General features: G+C 47.6%; 1 long non-coding RNA gene across 9 annotated transcripts in view; it reads right to left on the bottom strand.

The window, feature by feature from the left end:
- The window catches only part of LOC135903160 (uncharacterized), a 313,803-nt gene extending 292,247 nt beyond the window's left edge, over positions 1–21,556 (bottom strand). For all 9 annotated transcript variants that reach the window (XR_010564745.1, XR_010564740.1, XR_011511031.1 and 6 more), the window contains exons 1-2: positions 21,405–21,556; positions 21,196–21,308 (exon numbers count right to left, since the gene is read on the bottom strand). This is a non-coding gene — a long non-coding RNA (uncharacterized lncRNA). The remainder of the gene's footprint in view (positions 1–21,195; positions 21,309–21,404) is intronic.
- Positions 21,557–21,914: the final 358 nt, after the last annotated feature.

A 21,914-nucleotide genomic window follows, 5' to 3' on the forward strand; every position in this document is an offset into this window, starting at 1 on the left:
ATGTTAAGAGTGACAGAGAGAGAACCGATCTTTAAGGGGCACTCTAGATCATTGCGTGGCCATACAATTAGCGTTATACACCAGGTAAGATGGATGACCTATCATTATTAGCTGGGAAGGCTTAGGAGTGAGGATCGATGGCGAATGTCTCAACAACCTTCGGTTTGCAGATGACATTGACCTGCTCAGCAACACAGGGGATTACCTGCAACAAATGACTGAGGACGTTAATCGAGAAAATTTAAGAGTATGGTTGAAGATTAACATGCAGACTACAAGAAATGTACAATAGCCTAGCAAGGGAACAAGAATTCATAATCGTCAGTCAGCCTCTAGAGCCTCCAGAGGAGTACGTTTATCTAGGTTAATTACTCACAGGGGGACCCTGATCATGAGAAGAAAACTTACAGAAGAATAAAAATGAGTTGTAGTTCATACGGCCGGCATTACCAAATCCTCACTGGAAGCTTACCACTGCTGTTGAAAAGAAACGTGTACAATCATTGTATTCTACCGGTGCTAACATATGGAGCAGAAACTTGGAGGTTACGAAAGAAGCTCGAGAACAAATTAAGGACCGCACGAAGAGCGATGGAACGAAAAATGCAACAATTTCACTCTGTGCAGATGGAATGGTAGCGAATTCCCTTTGCTTTTTGTTTGAGAGCTTTGACTGTCGTCAGCTTTCGATTTCATTACACCTTCACAAAGTGGAATGGTTATCATTTGTTTGATTTGTCTGATTATGTGAGTTGATGTGTTTGACTGGACGATTTAGTAAAGACAGTGGTTGATGTTCGACTGAGACTTTTTATTTTGTCAGGGTAGTCACTTCTGCTTTATGATCACTGTGATATACACTCAGTGGTTCGACTGCCACCCTAGAGAGGCTCTTGGCTAGAATCAAATCAGTGCACGTCCGGTGATGCGTGGTAGGCATCATGGGGTTAGAGTAACGTTGCACGCCAAACTCTTCCAACATGTATTCCATGAACCATTTTTTATCTGGCTTAGAAATGTCCACTTTGACGTCTCCGCTTCTGAGTTGTTGAGTTGAGTTGAGTTGTTGTAGGCTACTGGTGGAATTAGCCTTGCAGTTGCTGCCGGCAATTGCTCCACCGTAGCGACACTTAAAATAATTAAATCACGTAATCCGACACAGACCTCCCAATTACTAATGTGCACTCCTCAGTTCACCACGTGGAAGCCAAATCCGTGTCCTGTAGGTAATTTAACAGAAGGCGAGAGACCTCCTTCCTACACAACCGGTTCCCGCGCGGGAAAACTATGTCCTGAAGCGAATTGTGACTAAGACCTGCGTTCTTGAGGGACCCGAATAACTCCCTCCTTTCCGCGTTATACACAGTACAGCACATTAGGTAATGTTCTATGTCACCACACACACCACACGTTGAACATAATGGTGATAACGCCAGGCCAGTCTTAAACATCCACACAGGGGTACGAGCAGAGCCCGTGCGAATGCGGAGCAGTAAGGTTGCTTGGTTTCTTTGGAGACCCTTGATCACACATGGCTTGTGAGGTGAGCTCCACAAAGAACTGAAGTGGCACGACACCGCTTCTCTGAAGAGTCTCCCGTCTTCTTGAGGCACTTTTCTTGAAGGATTCCCAGACAGCGCTCTATGGGCGAGGCTGTCCGCCATCTCGTTGCCTATGATACCTATGTGTGATGGCACCCATTGGAATCGTATGGAGAAGCCTTTGACACTGAGATTTTGCACCGAACGTAGGGAGCTGAGAGATAAGGCATCAGTAGGGAATCCGTGGTCTAACCTTTGAACGGCGGATTTCGAATCTGTAAGAATGACCACAGGTTGAGGCGTACAAAACCGTAGCTTTTTGAGAGCTGCCTCAATGGCAACGCTTTCGGCCGTTGTGGAGGACACGACTGCAGTGAAGCGAACGGACCAATCAAAGTTCAAAGAGGGAATGTGAAAAGCAGCTGCACTAGATCCTCTGACCTTGTCCACAGAGCCATCAGTAAAAATTTGAAGATGACGTGCATATTCCGTTTCAAGATGTTCCAGTACGAGCGAACGCGTTGCTGCCTAAGCGGAGTTCTCCGCTTCTGATCACAGCTATGGTATCATCCTTTCTAACCCACTGGAAATACGTGGTCATAAACTTCTTGATTTCTGACTGGGAAGTAGCGGGAGATGTACACCGTCGAGATCACGATTCCTTCTTCCGTTTGTATGTCGTTCTTTACCTATATAGCAACATCTACAACGCGCGACTCCACCCGGCGAGCGCACAGGGGTATGTGCCTTTGAGCTTGGACCCATTCTGCGCTATCACCAGCATCGGCCCACATGATGATTTTTTCTGTTGACGGACGCCGAAAAAACTATGGAAGGCTAGTCACATAGAGCTTTCGCTGTAAAATATTAGGCGTAATGTTAAGAGACAGGGAGAGAGCAAAGAGGATATCTGGTATTCTAGTTGACATTAACCGAAAAAAATGGAGCTGGGCAGGCCATGTAATACATAGTGCAGGTAAGCGGTGGACCATTAGAGTTAAAGAATGGTTACCAAGGGAAGCGAAGTGCAGTCGAGGATGGCAGAAAATTAGGTGGGGTGATGAAATCAGGAAATTTGTAGGTGCAAGTTAGAATCAGCTAGCAAAAGACAGGAGTACTTGGGGATCGCTGGGAGAGGCCTTCGTCCTGTCGTGGACATAAAAATAGGCTGACGATGATGATCATTATATACTCACGCTTCTTATAGTCAAGAGTTCGACGAAAGTTCGTCTGGTCAGGTAACATGATGATGAAGAAATTACGGCCACTGACCAAGTCAAGGTGAAAAAACACACAGAGACGTTTCGGGACCCGTACGGGTTCCTTGATCACACTAAAAGCGGGCAAAAGCCGCAAGTCGTTTTTATGCCAAAATGTGATGTAGGGAACGGGTGTAGTTAGCAGGAAGATTTCCATCAGTCCTGTTGATATTGTTGTCAGTAGTTTGAATAAATAAAGATTCTAACAAGAGTCGCGTCATCGAATTCTTTTCCTCAGCTATTACAGCAGCGTTTTCCCAATCGATGCGGTGACTGCGATTATTGGCGTGTTCAGCAAGGGCGTTTGATACTTTTTTCTTGTTGGAGACGTCCCTTTGGTGCTCTTTTAATCTTCTCGTGAACTTGCCCGTTTCACCGATGTAGCTGCAACTGCAGTCTGCGCATGGTATCTTGTATATGACACCGGGATAATTCTTGCTTTCAAGCTGATCCTTCACGTTAACAAGCTGATTTCTCAGCTTGTTGGATGGCATGTGGGCTATTCTGAGATCGTATCTTGAGAATACGCGGCTAAGAGCTTCGCTGACGCCAGGAACATATGGGACGCCAGCGCGTTTCATGAGCGACTTGCCTTGAGACGGCTTTGGATGGAGGACCTGGGCTTCCATTTTGTCAATAAACTTCTTGGGGTACCCGTTCCTGGATAATTCGTGACGAATTTTCTTCAGTTCGTTCTGCATTTCATGGTCACTTGAGCAGATGCGTGTGGCCCGCGTCACGAGAGATGAGACAACGGATTGCTTATGGCAAGCCGGGTGGCATGAATTGAAGTTTAAGTACTGGCCGGTATGAGTCGCCTTCCTGTGCACGGCAAATGAGAGCCTCGTTCCACTTCGCCGCACGAGGACGTCAAGGAAGGGAAGGCTGTTGTCGCACTCGTATTCTGTGGTAAATTGTATGGCTGCGTCTGCCGAGTTGAGAAGACGTAGGAGGCGTGAAGCATCCGGCTTCACACAATGCAAACAGTCGTCTGTATGCAAGCACAATGCAAAAACAGTCGTCTACGTAGCGGACGAAAACCTTCGGCGCGGGAGCGAAGTCAGTGAGGGCCTTCTGTTCAATGACTTCCATGACCAAGTTAGCGGTAGTAACGGAAATGGAAGCACCCATAGCAGTTCCGTTGATCTGCCTGTAAAACTGTTTGTTGTAAGTGAAGTAGGTGTTGCTCAAACAGAAGTCTAAAAGCTCGCAAATGTCTTCTACTTCCAAAGGGGTGCGCTCAGCGAGCGTGTCATCCGCCAGCAGGACATCTCTGCACGTAGCTACGGCCAGGTCAACAGGCACTGAAGTGAAGAGCGACTTCACGTCAAATGACACCATAATGTCGTCTTCATCCAGGGAGACGTCGCGCACTTTCTCCACGAAGGCTGAAGAATTTGAAATGTGCGTCGCTGTCTTGCCGGTGAGCGGGCCCAGCACTTGGTGTAGGTAACCTGATAACCGGTGCAGCGGTGACCTTGTAAAGTCTACAATAGGCCGTAGTGGAACACCTGGCTTGTGAACTTTTGGTAGTCCGTATATTGCAGGTGCGGACCCGTTAGTACACAAGAGGCGATGGTAGAGATGCTTTTGCTGCGGTGGAACAAATTTAAAAACCTTGGAGAAGAGCTTCTGCAGTTTTGTTTGCAGGTTGACCGTGGGGTCTTTCTGGATCGCGACGTACGTATCCTCGTCTGATAGCAAATCCTTCATTTTCTCATTGTAGTCACTTCTGTCGAGCAACACGATGGCATTTCCCTTATCTGCCGGAAGGACGGCAATGGAGTCATTGTTCCGGAGGCCCTTGACGGCTTGTTTTTCGGCAGGTGAAAATCGGGCTTGAGGGTTGCGCGTCCGCCACTTTGAAAGAACACCAATGGCGCGGGTGCGAGCTTCTTCTCTTACTTCGGAAGGAAGTTGAGAGACGGCGCGTTCCACGGCGCAGATTACTCTAGCTGGGTTGGGTGACACGCCAGTGTTGAAGTTCAAGCCCTGGTGCAGAAGAGCGGCTTCAGATTCAGTAGGCTTGTAGGAGGATAAGTTGAGGATGACTTCCCTGGTTTGCGTGGGTTCCTTCGGCCTAAGAGCGTCAAGCTTACTTTCTTGCGACTTCCTGCACGTCACATTTTGGCATAAAAACGACTTGCGGCTTTTGCCCGCTTTTAGTGTGATCAAGGAACCCGTACGGGTCCCGAAACGTCTCTGTGTGTTTTTTCACCTTGACTTGGTCAGTGGCCGTAATTTCTTCATCACTCACGCTTCTTGCTGCCGCTCGCTTCACCACTTAAGCTGTGCCGCGCCTCGGAAACTCAGCTTAAGTTACCTCCAACAATAGGCGCGCGGGAAGACAACACGCATAAAGCCACCAGGCATCTCGGTTCACCCTTAGGCCCCAAGAATGAAATCTTCCTTACCTCAGTAAGGAAGCCTTCATTGCGGCGAGGCCACCTTATGTCACTCTGAAAGCTTCCTGAGAGGCCCTCAGTAAAGGTTTCCTTGGTGCTTCCTCAGCGTAAGGTAGCTCCGAAGCTACCTTTATGCGTCCTTACGCCACTCCTGGCCCTGAACGAGCGCTTCACATCACTGCTGAACCACGTGACGTTTGCTTGCGCATGTGCACTGTTGCCCGCCTGCGGAGAAGCACGAGCACGGTACATCTTGCCAGGCATGTTCGTTTCAGTCGCACGTTCGGCGTGAGTGGCGTTCCTAGGCGCATAGAGTTACTATACTGACTCTAGAGGACAAGCTACCCATAGGGCCCATGCATTAAAATCGGGAACCACAAGAGCGCCGCCATGTTGCTACGCGCCGAGGTTGCCAGCTCCTCAGACGCTTGCTAAACTTGGTGACAGTAGTCAGTTTTAATCCGGCAACAGTAGCAGCGTAGCAGCATGGCGTCTCGCTTGTAGTGTTGTGATGTGTGCGTGCAGCCGTGTGTTTGGGCTTTATAAGTTGGTTCTTTATTCTATGTTGCGGGACGGTGTGGGTGTGGTCCATGTTGGCCGTACAGCTGGCAGTTATGCGACCGAGGGATGATCCTGTTCAAGTTTCCGGCGGTATGCGGTTTTCAGCGGTCACGCCTGTTGCAGGAGTGTCACTCGACGACGTTACGAGCTCGAAGCTGTGGTCAGATTCCTCGTTGGCGTTCCGTAATTCTCTTCGCACGGGCGCGGTATGTTGCAAAAGCCGCTTTCGCGATCTATCGTTGCGACGACAGATCGGGTTTTTTATTATTTTAAGTAATGATCCAGCTGTAGGGCACACGTAACCGACAAACGGAAGTCTCAGGAGAGCACCTGAGATGATAATAGAGCAGGCGGCGCAGGAACTCCAGGGCACCCGAGGAACAGTAGGGGGATCAAAGCTCGAAGCAGAACGGTACGTAGGTTGGGGCCGCCGAGGCAGGTGTGTGCCAGGGAGTGTTCGCACGGACAGCTCCCCTGGCACGCGCAGCGGTGCCTCGCAAGGTCGAGATACTTTAAAGGCACCTGCGCCCATGATCTTTCTTTTGCCTCGGCGCAGTGAGCACGATTAACGAGAATAATGTGGAGGGCATCCGGTGCAGTCGCGAATGCATCATGACAAATGTAGCTCGCGTCGCCTGGCGTCTGTAGTAATATCAGAGTTGGTTGTATGAACTTTATGCATAATACGCTTTGTTACGGTACCTTAACGGAATGGGTCTAGAGGACGGTGTTGGTACATTTTTTTCATACCGCCCTAATCCTATACCCCTACTACACACACATACCCCCTTTTTTTATGTATACATACAATTCCTTGCCATGACGGATCATAGCCTCCTTTATTTTTCAAAAATAGAGGAGGCTATGGACCGATTGACCAGTTCAAGTTGTCAACTTGTCAGTAACTGTCATAAGAATCACTGTAATAAACACAATTCCATGATCCGATTGTTTACTTTCATTTTTTGTTGTAACACTGAGGACTACATAGAACTTTAATTGTTATATGTGAGAGAAGCATGTGGATGTCACGAGCTTAAGCCAATGTGCGACACACAGACAAAGCAGCTGCTACAACATGAACTGCATTGAGGGCCACACAACACATACGTAATTAAAGGTGCAAAATATAGGGGGAAGCTTCAAAATACGCTCTGTAGCACTGCAAAGTATAATATATATTGTATGTGTACAATAAATGTTCAAAAATACAATGCATCAATGTCCCATTTGCCTTAAAGTTTATTATGAAGTTCAAGTTTACTGAAGTTTATTATAAGCATATGTACAACAGGAATCTACTGACACACCCACAGTCAAGGTGGCTGTTCGAGGTGTGCTGGCTGCCTCAGTGTAAGAAAAAGAAATTGGGTAAATGTCGACACCAGTGCCACTGCTTCTTGCCTCTGACCTGCACGTGCCTCTGCGGCATCTTTGTGCACAAGTGTGCTGGCGTGGCGAGGCGTAGGAGTCATCCGAGAGAAAGAGTATTGTTTACATGGAGAAGTGGCTGTTCACATTGCCTGTCACTTTCCCTCAAATGTTTCCTTGGCGACTAGGGTGACACACCCGCAGTCAAGGTGGCTGTTCGAGGTGTGCTGGCTGCCTAAACGAAATAAAAAGAAATGAGATGAATGTCGATACCAGCGCTATTGCTTATTGCCTCTTACCTGCATTTCCCTCCACGGCCTCTTGGCTTGCGGAGTCTGTATGAGGGAGCTGCTGTGGCTAGGCGTAGGCATTGTCTAAGCAAAAAGAAAAGGCCATTCAAATGGGGAATTATGGAAATAAATGCAGTTGTTATGTCTGCTTCTTGCACTTTTCTTGCCTAAAAGTTTTCAAACATAGTGTCCAGAACACACCAGCTCTTTGACTGCTTCTGCTTTTTACCTGCAGGTGTTGCTGCGAGATCCTTAGTATGGCTGCGTGCAGCATTGTAACACTTGGTGGAGGCATTTTAAGCGGTAGCCAGAAATATAAAGAATCATCCTTGTCTGCACGAATGCTTTCAATTTCTAAATGCAGTGGTAACTATCACTATTGGTGCAAGGCCCCCCCACATCTATGCGGCAAGTGCCATAGCTCGAAACTGAATTGTTCCTTAAGTGATTCACAAGGCATCTGATATGTCCACATTAGATGTGATGTGTTTGTTTTTATTTATCCCAGTGTGGAGAGAGCATCATTAAATTTTTTTTTTGCGCGTCTTGTTTTTTGGTTTATTTCTGAATTTATCATGATGCTAAAGTGACTTATGTAATGGAAATCAGCTTTTGTTTTGCAGAAAAACAATGCATTTCCTGACCCATTGTTTGACATCCCCTCAATCGCATAATTTTGCAGAGTATTCTACCTATATTGACTTGCTTGACCTACACTAAAGAGTCTTGCATATTCAAATACGACTCTCTCCTTAAAATCAATCGACACTTCTCATAATTTCTGTACCTTGGGCTTCTGATACTCTGCAGTCACCATTTTTGCTTGTTTCTGACTAGAAATGTCTTCTTTAATTTAAAGCTTAAATTTTACTTTTGGAACACATGAACACTTGCCATTGCATATCTGCATAAAAGGGAAACATGTTTCATAAAACATTTGCAAAATTCAATTGAAGATTGATGAATGCAGCTTGCAGTGTGATATGACTGAATTAACCTTAAAGTAACTCATCTCACTTGGTAAATGAAAGCACATCTTAGTGTGATGCACAAGATATGTTACACTAACGCACTGGTGGGTTCTCTTGCTTATGCAGCAAAATAATCGGTGCGCGAGAAAAAAATTATTTTTGCATAACCCTTGTACACACTGACTTAAGGAAAATGAGCTGGAGCTGTCCACATGATGTACTTATTTTACCTGCGAGTATGGTCAACAAAAATGTGTCCCAGCTGCTTAGTGGTATTCGGGATTATGTCAGTATTGCGTATGTGCCTGTTGTCGAAAATAATTGAATTTTGAAAATGCTCGCAGGGATCTGATGTGCATATCTGCAGTTTATGGATACATGTAAAAGACTCAGCATCAAGTGCAAGTGAACGGTCCCACAGGCCCGGAGTCGATCATGCAAATAGATTCGCTGCACAAATTTGTGACCAGGAAAGATATTCCACATGAAATGGCATGGAAGGAAGTGTTGAAAATATTGCACAGTTAATAAAACGCCTACGCTATTAATATGTGGGTTGATGCACTCGTTATGCAAAACGGAGGTGAGGCATGCAGACAGGACACAAGAGTAGAGTATTTACAAGCAAACAACACGAGCGCCGCCCACTTGTCTACTCTTGTGTCCTGTCTGCACGCCTCACCTCTGTTTTGCATAATGAATCCTTACCAACTAGCTCAGCTTTCTATCGTTCTAAGTCTCGATGCACTTGATTTCGTCCGCATTAGGCACTCGCCTCTTGATTACTTCGTGGCTCAGAAATACTCGGCATCAGGCTGTTTTTCTGCTGTGGCCTTTGTAGAAGCATGATTGTTCAAAGTGCAACAATTAAACAGATTCTTTGAGTTGCTTGTGGCTTCGCCAGTACAATTCCGGTGCGCTGGTCCACCTGTCCAGCAATTTCCTACTGAAGGGAAACTTGCAAATAAAAACACCGCTCCGCATGCAGAAAAATGCTCTACTGTGACGCTTCTCAAACGATTGTGATGCACCACGAGAGCTGCCTACTCGCGTGATATTCTCAACAAGGAAATACATTCGTTTACTTACCTGTGAAGGTGTATGCCAGACCACTGCGGGGCTTCGGTGGCACATAAGGCACGAGTGTGCCATAGCGTCCGATGTCGACGCGCGATCGCATGTCAAACTTAAACTGCACGAAACCAGTACGCATCCAAAAAACAGATTCGAAACCGAAATTCGCGTCATCCTTTATTGCATGAATGCGTACATCGTGATTTACTTAAGTCACGGACTTAGCGATCGCTTTCTGCAAATATAATATTAACGTATCACCTTCATAAAGCTATCAGGTATGCGTTTTTAGATGACAAAGCATAAGGTGACCTGTACTTGTTCTCAGCTCTTTCAATAGTAATTGCGCTCGCCACATTGACCAGTAGCAACAGGGCAGCGCCCTAGAGGTTCCCACTTTTCCGGCCCAGCTTTTCCTCTAGAGTTGTTCAACTAACTCTATGCCTAGGCGTTGCAGGACGCCGGCGTGCCAGCGTTGCTGGGCCACATCAAATTTTGCGCTATAATTTGGTACTTATTTTACGTTTAGTAAGCAAAACCAGACGACAGCGTCCACGCGTCTGTATATTTGCACTTCAATTTAAAAATTGTGCGACGATACACCATACTTTTATTGAATAATGGTGTTCGCGTAATGCTTCTAGGACATCCTCTCGAACACAGCCGTGCGGCAACCGTTCCTTACGTGAGGACGGGCGAACAGAGCTTTCAGAGTACACTTGCTTGCTCCATCAGTCCCTCGCTGTAAGGAAACCACTCATAAGGATAGGAAGCGGTCGAAGGAAAGGAGCGTTTCATTGTTTGGGCCTTAGTACTGGCATACGCCGGATGTGACCTCCAACATACGGCGCCCAGGCTGCGTATGCGCTCAGCCGCGCGGACAGCCATGCACAGCTATGGCCGGGTTAGAGGAGGAGACGCGCTCTACTCCCATAGCGCACGTTCGATCACGTGACCTACAACATTGTGAGAGCGGGAAGACGGCGCTCACCAAGCCACCATCCTTCTCGGCTCGGCCTTGCACGCTTACGCCTGGAGTATCCATATAGTTACTATCGCAATAAAACTGAGACGGGAGTCGCCTAATTTTGCACACTGGGGCACATACACAAAACACGCGCGCAATCGTACAAAAACACGTTCATTAAATACAAACAAGCGTCTTGTCAAGTTTTGGAGACAGGCCTCTTCAGAGATGTCAGTGCCTTTAATTTCGACGCTGAGTCCGCGCTCGGCGACCTAGGTGGTGTTTTCGCTCTGCGATTAAATGCTTTTAATTCTGGGACTTTACGTGTCAACACACCGACCTCATCATGAAGTTCGTGCACTTACCTCTAAGTGCATGAGCACTTTTGCACTTCGCCCCCATCGAGACGCAGCCGCCGCAGCCGGGATCGAACCCGCCGCCTGGAGCTCAGCAGCGCATCGCTATTAGACCCGAGAACGAACGCGAGCGGCGCTGCGAGCGCCGCTCGCGTGACGTCAGGGCACGGACTCGCGCCTGTCGTCTGCTACAGTTCGGGCGGTGTCCGGGCGCTTTCTGCTGTGACTTCGTTTGTTCGCCCTCGTTCTCTCTGGTTGTATACTTATGGTGGTCGTCTCAAATATATTTTTACGACGTCTTCCTTTGCGAACGTTTATTCAAAGAGCTGATTTCTTAGACAACAATGCAGCTCTCGAAGGCAACGCTACAGTGCCAGCCGAAGAAGCGCAAAAGAGCCAATTGCGGGTTTTTCATACGCGGATAGACAATCGCAAAAGCATAGCCTATAGGAATCCAGTTATGATACCATACCTGCCGCGGTGCAACAAGTATGTCACAAAGCTGGCTATATATGACTTCTGCAGCAGTTACGTTGATTTTATTCCGCTAAAATAGGTTTGCTCACGACGAGTAGTTCATGGTATAATATCGAATTTTTGCATTTCCTCACAGAAACGCTCGGCAGTAGCACGGGGACTTAACTAATACTGGAGCTTAGATTCTACACGCCTCACTTGTTTCTTTAACTGCTTGTCAACATTAGGCGGTTCTTCGCGTGTTTATTTTGTTTAAGCGGCGGAAATTTGAAGTAAAGTTAATGAAGGCTTACAGCTATTTACAGAGTACAAATAGGAATGTACCAATATATATTCCCTTTTCCGTGCTACACGTTCAACTCACCTCTTTAGAGCGCGTTTGTTAATGATTAATAATGTATGTTATGTTCCTCTTTTTTTGTCTATGTTACCAAGTGTATATCATTTATTTATTTCAATGCCGCAGTGTGTTTTGCGTTGTTATTGTGGAAATATTTCACTGTTCTTTCATATATTGTATAAAGGCAATGTTTTATGGCCACTATATAAATGTAATTTATATAGCGTTTGATGTGTTACCCCATACCGCCATATTGTACCTTAGGGGGTGAGGTTACCTCAAGCCGCGTCTGTGCGGCTTTTTTCCCTGTTCCACCTCCATTTACCACTCCTCTGTACATGTGTGTGTGTAAATGTAAATTAATCAATCAAATCAAATCAAACTCACTTGAGAAATTTACTGGTGCTTGCTGCTTTAGGAATATACATGACGAATCTGTTTGGCGAACTGACACAGGCTGCTCGGCCCAATTTTTTTAGTGAAGTATGCCTGTGGACCGCATAGCTGCAGCCAGAAAGAAGTCGAAGCGTCAATGATTAGTAGTATGGGACATATTGAAGATATCGAAATTCCCCCGGTGGAGGGTCAGAAATCAAGTGAAAGTATAGGCAAGGCTTGTGGTGCTTTCTTTATGAATGTTTGCGATTGGATTGGAGCAAACTTAATTCAGCCTGCAAGGTTCTCTTTTATGTACCGACGAAGCGAATAGTTATCCGTTTGTATAATTAAATAACGCTGGATCGAGACATGGTGAGACAGAAGGTGCTTGAATTTCCCTTTTGTATACAGGCAATCTAAGCTGCGGTGTTGTAGCTCGAGAATACTTTAGCCATTCCAGTTGGCGCTGTAAAAAAATGCTTTATGGTTTTAATTCGAAGTTGTAGTGAACTGATGGGTTTCGCGAACATAGCGTGCCTCGCCATACGGACAGTCGATTGCTACCGTTACGTGATCAGGGGTGTGCCATGTTGTCGATAAAGGCTACTGAGGGCCACTATGAAACATTTCATGACTTTCAATTGAGTGGCTCTCGATCTTAACAACGAAACCTTTCTCTCAGGTGATTGCTACTATGGTGTTTGTGAATTAACTATGTAAATACTCTACATGACGCGCCGTCATGTTAGCAGCCATGAGCAATTCGTTTTTTGGAGGCCTGTTTCAGAGGGGGATGAAAGTAGCAGCAAACTTTTTCATAAGAAATGCACGCCTAACTATTTTTTTACGCATTAATGAATGGCCATATTTGAATAGAACAACACACCAGAGTAATAGGAATCATGATGACAGCTTCGCTGGGCAGTGTCTTTCTAACATCGGATAACATGCTGACGCCAATTACCAAATTTTTCTTCCACGTAAAATGCAATGCCTCTGATAGCTAAATACTAAAGGAATGTTAAGTGTTTAGCGAAGCATCATACGCAACTTCGCGCATTGAATTTTCAGATATTCTTTTTTTAGTCAAACTTTACCGATAGACACGGCGCATATATGCATTGCAAAACCTAGTAGACCCATTTAACGCTACTTAGTTTGCGATATCCAAGCCGCAAAGTTTCTCGACTCACACGCTTTTGAAGAATAAACTTTGGTTAAGGTATGGCAGCTGAAAGAAGCCGACGTATTCTTCAATACGTACCACTCGAACCACCCATACCCCAAGCATACACGAAGGGAACGAGCGCGCGCGGCAGCCGAGCGAGCCGGAGCGAGCGGCGTCCTGGCCGTGACGTCACTCGCGAGAGGGCGCCACTCCTAATTCTCGCCGCTAATAGCCACTAGGCAAGAGCGGCGGGTGTTTCGCTGTGTGTCTTCGTTTTGTTGCGTTTTATATAACAGTAAGAAAAAGGGGCGCGCAGGTTACCGCCAACTGTGACGCTGATATTGGTGACACCGAAGTTTTCGTGCTGCTTCACTGCTGTCTCACCGTTATCATCAAGCTCACTTGGCGCATATGGTGCACAGCAGGAGCAGCCGCAGCAGCCACTGATCACCCTGCAGTCTGTGACTTCACGCACACGAGCAAACTTCTACTCGTGTACGTTTCGTTCCAGTCACGACTTCACTACATTTACGACTGCGCAGTAACATCACTTAGCCATGCTGACTTAATAAGAGATTGCCCATGTCACTGCCTCTGTTCCTCTAACAACTGGTTACGCAGTGTGTCCCTGACTCCACCTTCGAAGCTGAGTCGAGCCAGCTGATTAGCGCTACAGACGCCGCTAACTATTGCGCTTATTAGAGTAAGGAAAATTTTCCCTGTAACTACGTATTGCCAAAGAGGCGTTAACACAAGTAAACCGGTGCAGCAATGTCGCATTGCATCGAGATGCAAGGCCAGCACACACCGATGGGGAGGCTGCCCGACCATAAGAACGGAACAAGCCGCGGGGACGATCCCCAGCCGCGGCGGTCGGATAATTATGGAGCGAAATTCACAAACAAGTAATAAAAATGTTTAATACAAAGCAATATAAAAAATAATATAATTCTATACTAATATTTTAATGCACGGTAAAGAACCATAGGCAGCCAATATTGATCCGGAGCCGCATTAACGATATGTTGCAACGATTTGTTTACTCACTCCTGTCCGTTATTTTGCCCTTCCCAGTGGTGCGCACGAAGCCGCGCTCCCATTATCTCCTGGATTGGTCACTCGGAGGGACGGGTCAGAATAAATTAATGGAATCTGAAGAACCTTTACAAAACACAGCCCCTAGAGAGCGAAGCTGCAATGGATTCATGGATATATCAGTACCGCAGGAAACACTGAAGCAGACAAACTGGCTAGAGATGCACATAATTACGCTCTTCTCACATTAACTCAATTCACAAGGGCTGATGCTAAACTTAGAACAAACCCAGTTAAAAAGTTTATAACTGAATTTTATCGATTTGATGCCGATTCTCTGAACATCCTTTTATATAAAGTTGACCCCCATCTGCTGTTTTTCCTTCCCCATGTGTAAGGCATCCAAACAGGAACGTCCACGGTTAATCTCCCTGTCTTTACTTCTTCCACTCTCTGTCCTTTTCTCTATGAGTGTGCGCTTTCTTGGGCGGTGGCCTGCCTGATTTCTCCTAGGACGAAGTACGAAGTGAAAGAAACCTAGTTGGGCTGCTCGCGCGCAGCTCTTTTCGGGTTCGTGATGCGTCGATTTGAAATATACGTGTCATATCTAAGCCTGAATTACAGTCATATAGGCGAGGTGAGTTACAGCTGCTCGTGGGTTGGGACTAACGATGCTCTTCACGCATCACTTTCGTCTTATGCGTGTTTGCGAACCGGAATGAAGGGCAGGAGGGTAACACGCCTTCCTGAAATGAAACATTCGGAATAATCCTTTGTTTGACGATTAGACATATATCAAGGGCCCACGATATGATCCACTTTCAAGTCGGCATTAGCTTGCAAAGGGGGAACTCAGATGAAACGTTGTCAAGCGGATAGGCTTTTAATTATCCTAAGGATATCATTATTGAAATTTAATTCCTTAACTTGAGGTCAAAGCTAACTAATAAGCATTTAAATTGCCTTTATTCTTAAGATCTTCTGTTAATATAAGGTTGCTCTCTTTTACAACCTCCTAAATAAAAAGTAAGTTATGAAAAATAAATTGTTGCGTTAAATGTGTAAATGCACGCGCAAGAAAAGCCTAGTCCATTTTCCAATATTCACTCAATGAAGATAGGAAGTTTCTGTAGTTTCTGTAGGAAGTTTCTTGTGAACAGCGACATTATGTTTTCATTACTGTAAATCACCTCAAAAAGTGCGCTTTGTTCTCCCTTGCCATGCTCCTCTCAGCTACTGCAATTTTGATACACGGCTGTGAAATTGTGCTCGGTTTCTGTGTCTTGGTTTTTGTGATGAGTGCCATGGCTATGAATGATGTTGTTGAACGTGCTGACTGGTAACTGAATTGCTGTGTTCTGTATTAATGTTGTAGACATTATGTTGCGTATGTAAATATTTTGTACCAATTATTTGCTGACTTTATATTCCAGCAGTGACTAGTCCCCCTTTTTAATATTGCTCACTGTCTGAACCTATGATGTCTGTCTGACTGAACTTTATTGACGTACTTTGTGTGTATTGTGCAAGGGGGCCGGGGCCCTTGTCAGGTGCTCTGTCGCCTTTAGCCTCGGCCCCTTCTTAGACTGTGTCTGAGGAAACAATAAAGAAAGCAAGAAAGAAAGAAAGAAAGAAAGAAAGAAAGAAAGAAAGAAAGAAAGAAAGAAAGAAAGAAAGAAAGAAAGAAAGAAAGAAAGAAAGAAAGAAAGAAAGAAAGAAAGAAAGAAAGAAAGAAAGAAAGATGTAGCACGTCTATACTGTTACATTGTAGTTATGTGGATAACGAGGCAGTTCCAAAAGAGTTAATCACGAATCTAACTCATAAGGTGAGCTTGCGTTGAAAAAAAAAAACACTCAAGGCACAATGATGACTGCGCGCAAAGTAGTGTTTCCTCTGAATCTGATCTACGCATCAAGGCATCGGTTCATCAGATTGGAATCCTCCTACATTGCAGCCAAACTGAGGCGCTCATATGTGATGGAGAATGTACCACTATTCGCTTCACGCGCGCAATCTGATTAGATAACGCTCTTTCCCTATTGAATCCATGACAACCTACTGACTATTGGAAACACATGAATGCGCGTCCTGAGTTAACCGATAACTTTGGAACAGTGGTTAGGCGTTAAAGAAAGCTCGCCCAAAAAAGGAATAAAATAGTGTACAGTTGCTTTAAATATTAGCTGAAACACAGTGCTCGTGGTAAAAAGCGCCCCCAAGACTGTACAGCGGCGCCGACATACTAAAAATTCAAGCGCTAAACACTTTCCGACTACTGGTATTTATCAAACCAGCATTTCGTGGTTAAATGTAGCCCTGCAGTCTAGGGGTCAGTTCCACGACGGGCACTAGTGCCGGAGCTTATATTTCATATGATTCTATGTATCTCAGCATTAATTGTCATAAGATCCCAGTATTTTTATCTTTAGGTCTAACATCAGACAGCCAAAATACATGCAGCGAAACCCTCATAATACTTCAGTACTTTTCCTTCTAACGTACATGTCCGGCGCTGCTCCATATTGCCACCTGCAGTAGTAGGGACAGTGCAGGAGAAGAGGCAAGAAGGACAAGAAGAAAGAAGTGCGCGTGCTACCCCGCCCGCTCGATAGCCCGGTCCCACCACCGTTTTTATTCAGGAGCCAGCTGTCCTCATTAAACTTCGCCAGTCGTCTTTGAAGACACGTGACAAACTGTTGGAGGTGCTGGGTATTTGTCACTCATGCCGCAGACCCCTCCTGGGAGCGGAAACACCAGCCCAGTGCCAATCGAGACTCACGTCCATCGGGCCAGCGGCAGAATCAGGGGGACTGCCTCCAGAAGACAAAACAATGATTCCAACGGCCTCAACTGGTATGAACAGCGCGATGACCCCCGACCAGGTACACACTTCAGAACCCACGGATTCCAAAGGCGTTCTATGGCTACGCGTTCGAAGACGTCGAAGGCTGGATGGCCGACTTTGAGCGCGTGGCTGGGACGACGCCACTAAACTTAGAAATGTCTATTTTTGCCTGGAGGACGGCACGCGTACGTGATTTCAAAACCGTGAGGAGCAACTGACGTCGTGTCCTGAGTTCCACCGTCAGCTACTAGACAGCTACACCAGTGCTGATCGGCGTGAACGAGCAGAATTAGCGATCTAGGCCCGCGTCCAACTTCCCACCGAAAGTATCACTGCGTTCGTCGAAGACATGACGCGCCTCTTCAGACGAGCAGACCTTGGAATGACCGCGGACAAGAAGTTATGTCACCTGATGCGAGAAGCGAAGGGGCAACTCTTCGCTAGTATTGTGCGGAGCCCTCCGAAGACTATCGCCGAATTTTTATCTGAGGCTGTAAGTATGGAGAAGATGCTTCAGCAGCGATCAAACTTCTACGAGCGGCAAGTGAACGCAACATCCACTTCAATGTTTTCACAGGGACCGGAAGCAACAATGACAACCGCCGAGAACTCATGCGCACCGTTAGGCGCGAAGAAATGCAGATGATTTACGGCAAGCTACGGTGAGCTCCATTGCGAATGTGTAAAAGACGAAGTACACAAAGGGCTCCGGACCACCTCTCCGCTTGCTAACACTGTGCCTGCACCAATTGAGCACCTCCGTGCGACCTATGCAGAAGCCTTGAGACTCCCTGCTTCAACACCCCCGTTGTTTGTTCACGCCGCTCATCCGGTTGCACTTTTACCAACCCAACCGGTACAATACATTGCAGAATGACGCACGCCTCCAGCGTTTCCACCTGCCGCTCCTGTTGTGCTTCAGCGGGAGCAGCCAGTGCATTAAACCGACGATCGTGCATGACCCCTCGTAAGTCGGATGTTTTTGCGCACACCGGGCCGCCGTCCTTTGTGCTTCCACTGCGGTAAGGCAGATCGTTTGTACCGCCACTGCCTAAACCCACGTCGCGGGTTGTGGTGCTTTTCCGTCTGCTCGCCGCCACCCTGACCATGGCGAACGACCCCAGGATAGTGAACATCATCTGGCTCAACAGCGCGCGCCACCGCCTACAGGACGCCAGTCACGCTCGCCGTGGCCAAGGCGATTTTCACCACCGCCTCAGCGATATTCGAGCGCACGATCGCCAAGTCCCCCGCCGGGAAAACTAACTACAGCGACCTTCGGAGGCGAGACCGCTGGCAGTCGACGCGCTGAAGACCTCCGATCGACGCGAACAAGGACGGGCACCGATCTGACGTCAACATCAGCTGAACGGAATGACCGGCTTTCGCTCACATACCGGTGGTGAGTGACGGTTACGCGGTTGGCGCTTTAGTGGACTCCGGTGCGGACTTTTCTATCTTAAGCGGGAAGATGGCGATATTTCTGAAGAAAGTGATTACCCCTTGGCATGGCTCGCAGATTCGAATGGCTGGTGGTCACGTCGTTACTCCGCTGGGAACCTGCACGACTAGAGTTCGGATTGGAGGATTGACGTTGTGGCCACCTGCCTCGTCCTACGCGAACGCTCCCATGACGTCGTTCTCGAGGGCTTTCCGCAAGAATGCAGCGCCGTTGTTGACCCTAAGGGGAGGTGTAGTCACCTTCTCAGCCGACCGAGCAATCGACGGGTACGACGACAACCAACGTGACGACGCCATTCGGGTTTCCACCGACGAGCTAGTGTCCTCGTCGAAGTTATGTGCGGTGGAATGCGCGAAGGCGAAGTGTTCGCAGGAAGTAGCTTATCACATCTACTGACGCATGGTGTTTCCGCGATTAGGAGTGTGCTACAGCTTAGTGATGGCCGTTCTCAGTTGCTTGTCACCAATTTCAGTAACAAGCATAGACACCTTTTCCGCAGTACCTCGATTACGTTTGCCGACGGAATAGAGAACGCGGCAGAATGTTTCGCCTCTGAAGCAGGAAGGATGGTTGACAAGTCACTGGGTAACATCGACATTAATTAAGAGCTATCGAAAGATAACCAGGCAACACTGCGCAAGCTATTGCTTGAATTCAGGGCATGTTTCGCAAGTTCGTCTAAGGTACACTTCAATCGCAAGGCACAGGATCATCACACGCGACGACGCACGCCTGATACGCGAGCATCCCTACCGCGTGTCGCGAAAGAATGCGAAGTGATTTGTATGCAAGTAAAAGACATGTTTGGCGACGGCGTTATCGAACCTTCCAAGAGCTCGTGGTCGTCTCCAGTCATTCTTCTCAAAAAGAAAGACGGAACGCTACGCTTCTGCGTCGACTACCGGAAGCTCAACGACGTGACTAAAAAGGACGTGTACCCACTGCCGCTTATCGAAAATTCGTTAGAAAGACTGCGGCGCGCCCAGTATTTTTCTCTGGAATAGCAGCTTGGGCTTGTTGGTTTTCCATCCTGCTGTTAACAGCGCAAAATGTAGACGAGAGACGAGACAAGAAGACACCAGGTTGAAAGACAGCGCTTGTGGTGTCTTCTTGCCTCGTCTCTCGTCCAAATTTTGCGCTGTTAACAGCAGGCAGTATTTTTCGTGCCTCGATTTGAAAAGCGGGTTATGGCAGAGCGGGGTAGACGAACGAGACCGCGAGAAAACAGCCTTTGCGACTCCTGACGGCATCTATGAATTTCGAGGGCTCCCATTCGGCTTGTGTTCAGCTCCAGCTACGTTCCAGCGAATGATGGATACTGTCCTTGCTGGACTGAAGTGGCAGACTTGTCTCGTGTATCTTGATGACGTAGTAGTCTTTTCTGAAACATTTGAGCAACATCTTAATCGCCTGCAGAATGTGCTAGAAGCGATCCGATCGGCTAATCTCACGCTTCAACCAGAAAAGTGCCACTTTGGCTATGAAGAGTTCAAGTTTCTCGGACACGCCGTAAGCGCCAGAGGTGTCCGACCCGATCCCGACAAGCTCGCCGCGGTAACGGAATTTCTTCCTCCGGCCGACAAGGCCGTGCGGCGTTTCCTAGGCTTGTGTGCGTATTATCGCTGTTTCATTGAAAACTTCTCGCAGATAGCGGAACCCCTGACTCGCCTTAGAAGGGATGACAAGCCATTTGCCTGCACGAATGAGCAACAGGCGCCCTTCGCTGAACTACGACACCGCATGCAGTCAGCACCTGTACTGGCACGTTTTGACGACCGTCGCTGACACCGAGGTACATACTGACGCCAGTAACATCGGTCTTGGCACAGTGCTCGTCGAACGTCAAGACGGCAATGAAAAAGTAATAGCTTATGCTAGCCGCTCGCTGTCCCGTGCCGAGGCGAACTACTCTGCCACAGAAAAAGAGTGTCTCGCGGTTGTGTGCCGATCATGAAGTTTCGCGCTTATCTCCACGGCCGTCATTTCAAATTGGTGACAGACCACCATGCCCTATGTTGGTTGGCAAATAAACACGGTCCTTCACGACGACTGGCAAGGTGGAGCTTGAGGCTGCAGGAGTTTGATGTCACTATCGCTTACAAGTCTGGCCGCAAGCACGAAGACGGTGACACACTGTCGCATGCACCCTCCGAATCTGTCAGTCGACAGTCGGAGGGCGATGACGGCTTCCTAGGCGCCATTACTGCATCGGGCTTGATAAGACGGCAGCGTGACGACGCTGAAATTCGACCCATCATCGACCAGGGCCGGCCAACAACCATTCCACGCCATCTATGTCGTGTATTGACATCCTTCTGTCTACGAGACAACCTGATTTACAAGGAAAACGCCCGTTCGAATGACCGAGCCTACCTCCTGGTGGTTCCAAAAGACTTGCGGGACGACATTTTTTTCGCTTACCATGACGAGGCCACATCTGGCCACTCACGCTCCTCACGAACGCTTGCCAGAGTACATGAGATGTATTACTCGCCCGGGCTTTCGGCAATCGTTTAACCATACGTTAAATGCTGCCGCGAATGCCCGCGGCGAAAGTCACCGCCCATGAAGCCCGCCGGGTTATCGCAACCCATCGAACCACCTCATAAGCCATTCGACCAAGTCGGATTGGACATTCTTGAGCCTTTTCCTCTGTCAACCGACGACAAGAAGTGGGTGATGGTCGCTACTCACTATTTAACCCGCTCTGCAGAGACTGCAGAGACAGGCGCTCCCATGAGCCACAGCTTCTGAGGTAGCGCAATTCTTCATGTTCCACATTGTATTGCGTCATGGTGTCCCGTCCACTGTAATCACAGACAGAGGTACGGCGTTCACAGCACAGCTCATAGACGATTTTTTTTCAATTGAGCAGCACTAGGCATCAAAAGACGACTGCTTACCATCCGCATTCCAACGGACTTACTGAGCACTTGAACAAGACCATCACGGACATGCTCTCGATGTACACTCGCCCACAAGATATTGCAGGGCGCGCTCACACAATAACTTGCACGCCGGCGCACGAATGCGTCACAGAACACCTGACCGCGTGGCGAAACGGCCCTCCTCCACTTCTAGCGGCGCACCTCTGGTGTCGAGACCGACGCCTGCGCGCATGCGCGTCCTTCCGGGACTGCAAGCGTGCATGTTTCCGCGCTTCCTCCTTGCGCGCCAGCGATATCCGAATGTAGCCGCGAGGTGCCCCTCTTGCGATTGACGCAAAACTATGTGAAGCGTGAGCTTGCGCGCGCCGCTGCGGCCGCTTGTTGTCGAGTCACGAGTGCTGACACATGGGGCCCGGTAGCGAACGCAACAAGTCATTTTTTTTTTTTCTGCGTTGCACGTTCTCGTGGCCAATCTTCGTTGTTTTCTTTTTACGAACGGGGCGTTCTCCCGCAGAAGAGCATGGC

Source organism: Dermacentor albipictus, chromosome 1, assembly GCF_038994185.2.
Source record: "Dermacentor albipictus isolate Rhodes 1998 colony chromosome 1, USDA_Dalb.pri_finalv2, whole genome shotgun sequence".
In the NCBI taxonomy this organism is placed as follows: Eukaryota; Metazoa; Arthropoda; class Arachnida; order Ixodida; family Ixodidae; genus Dermacentor; species Dermacentor albipictus.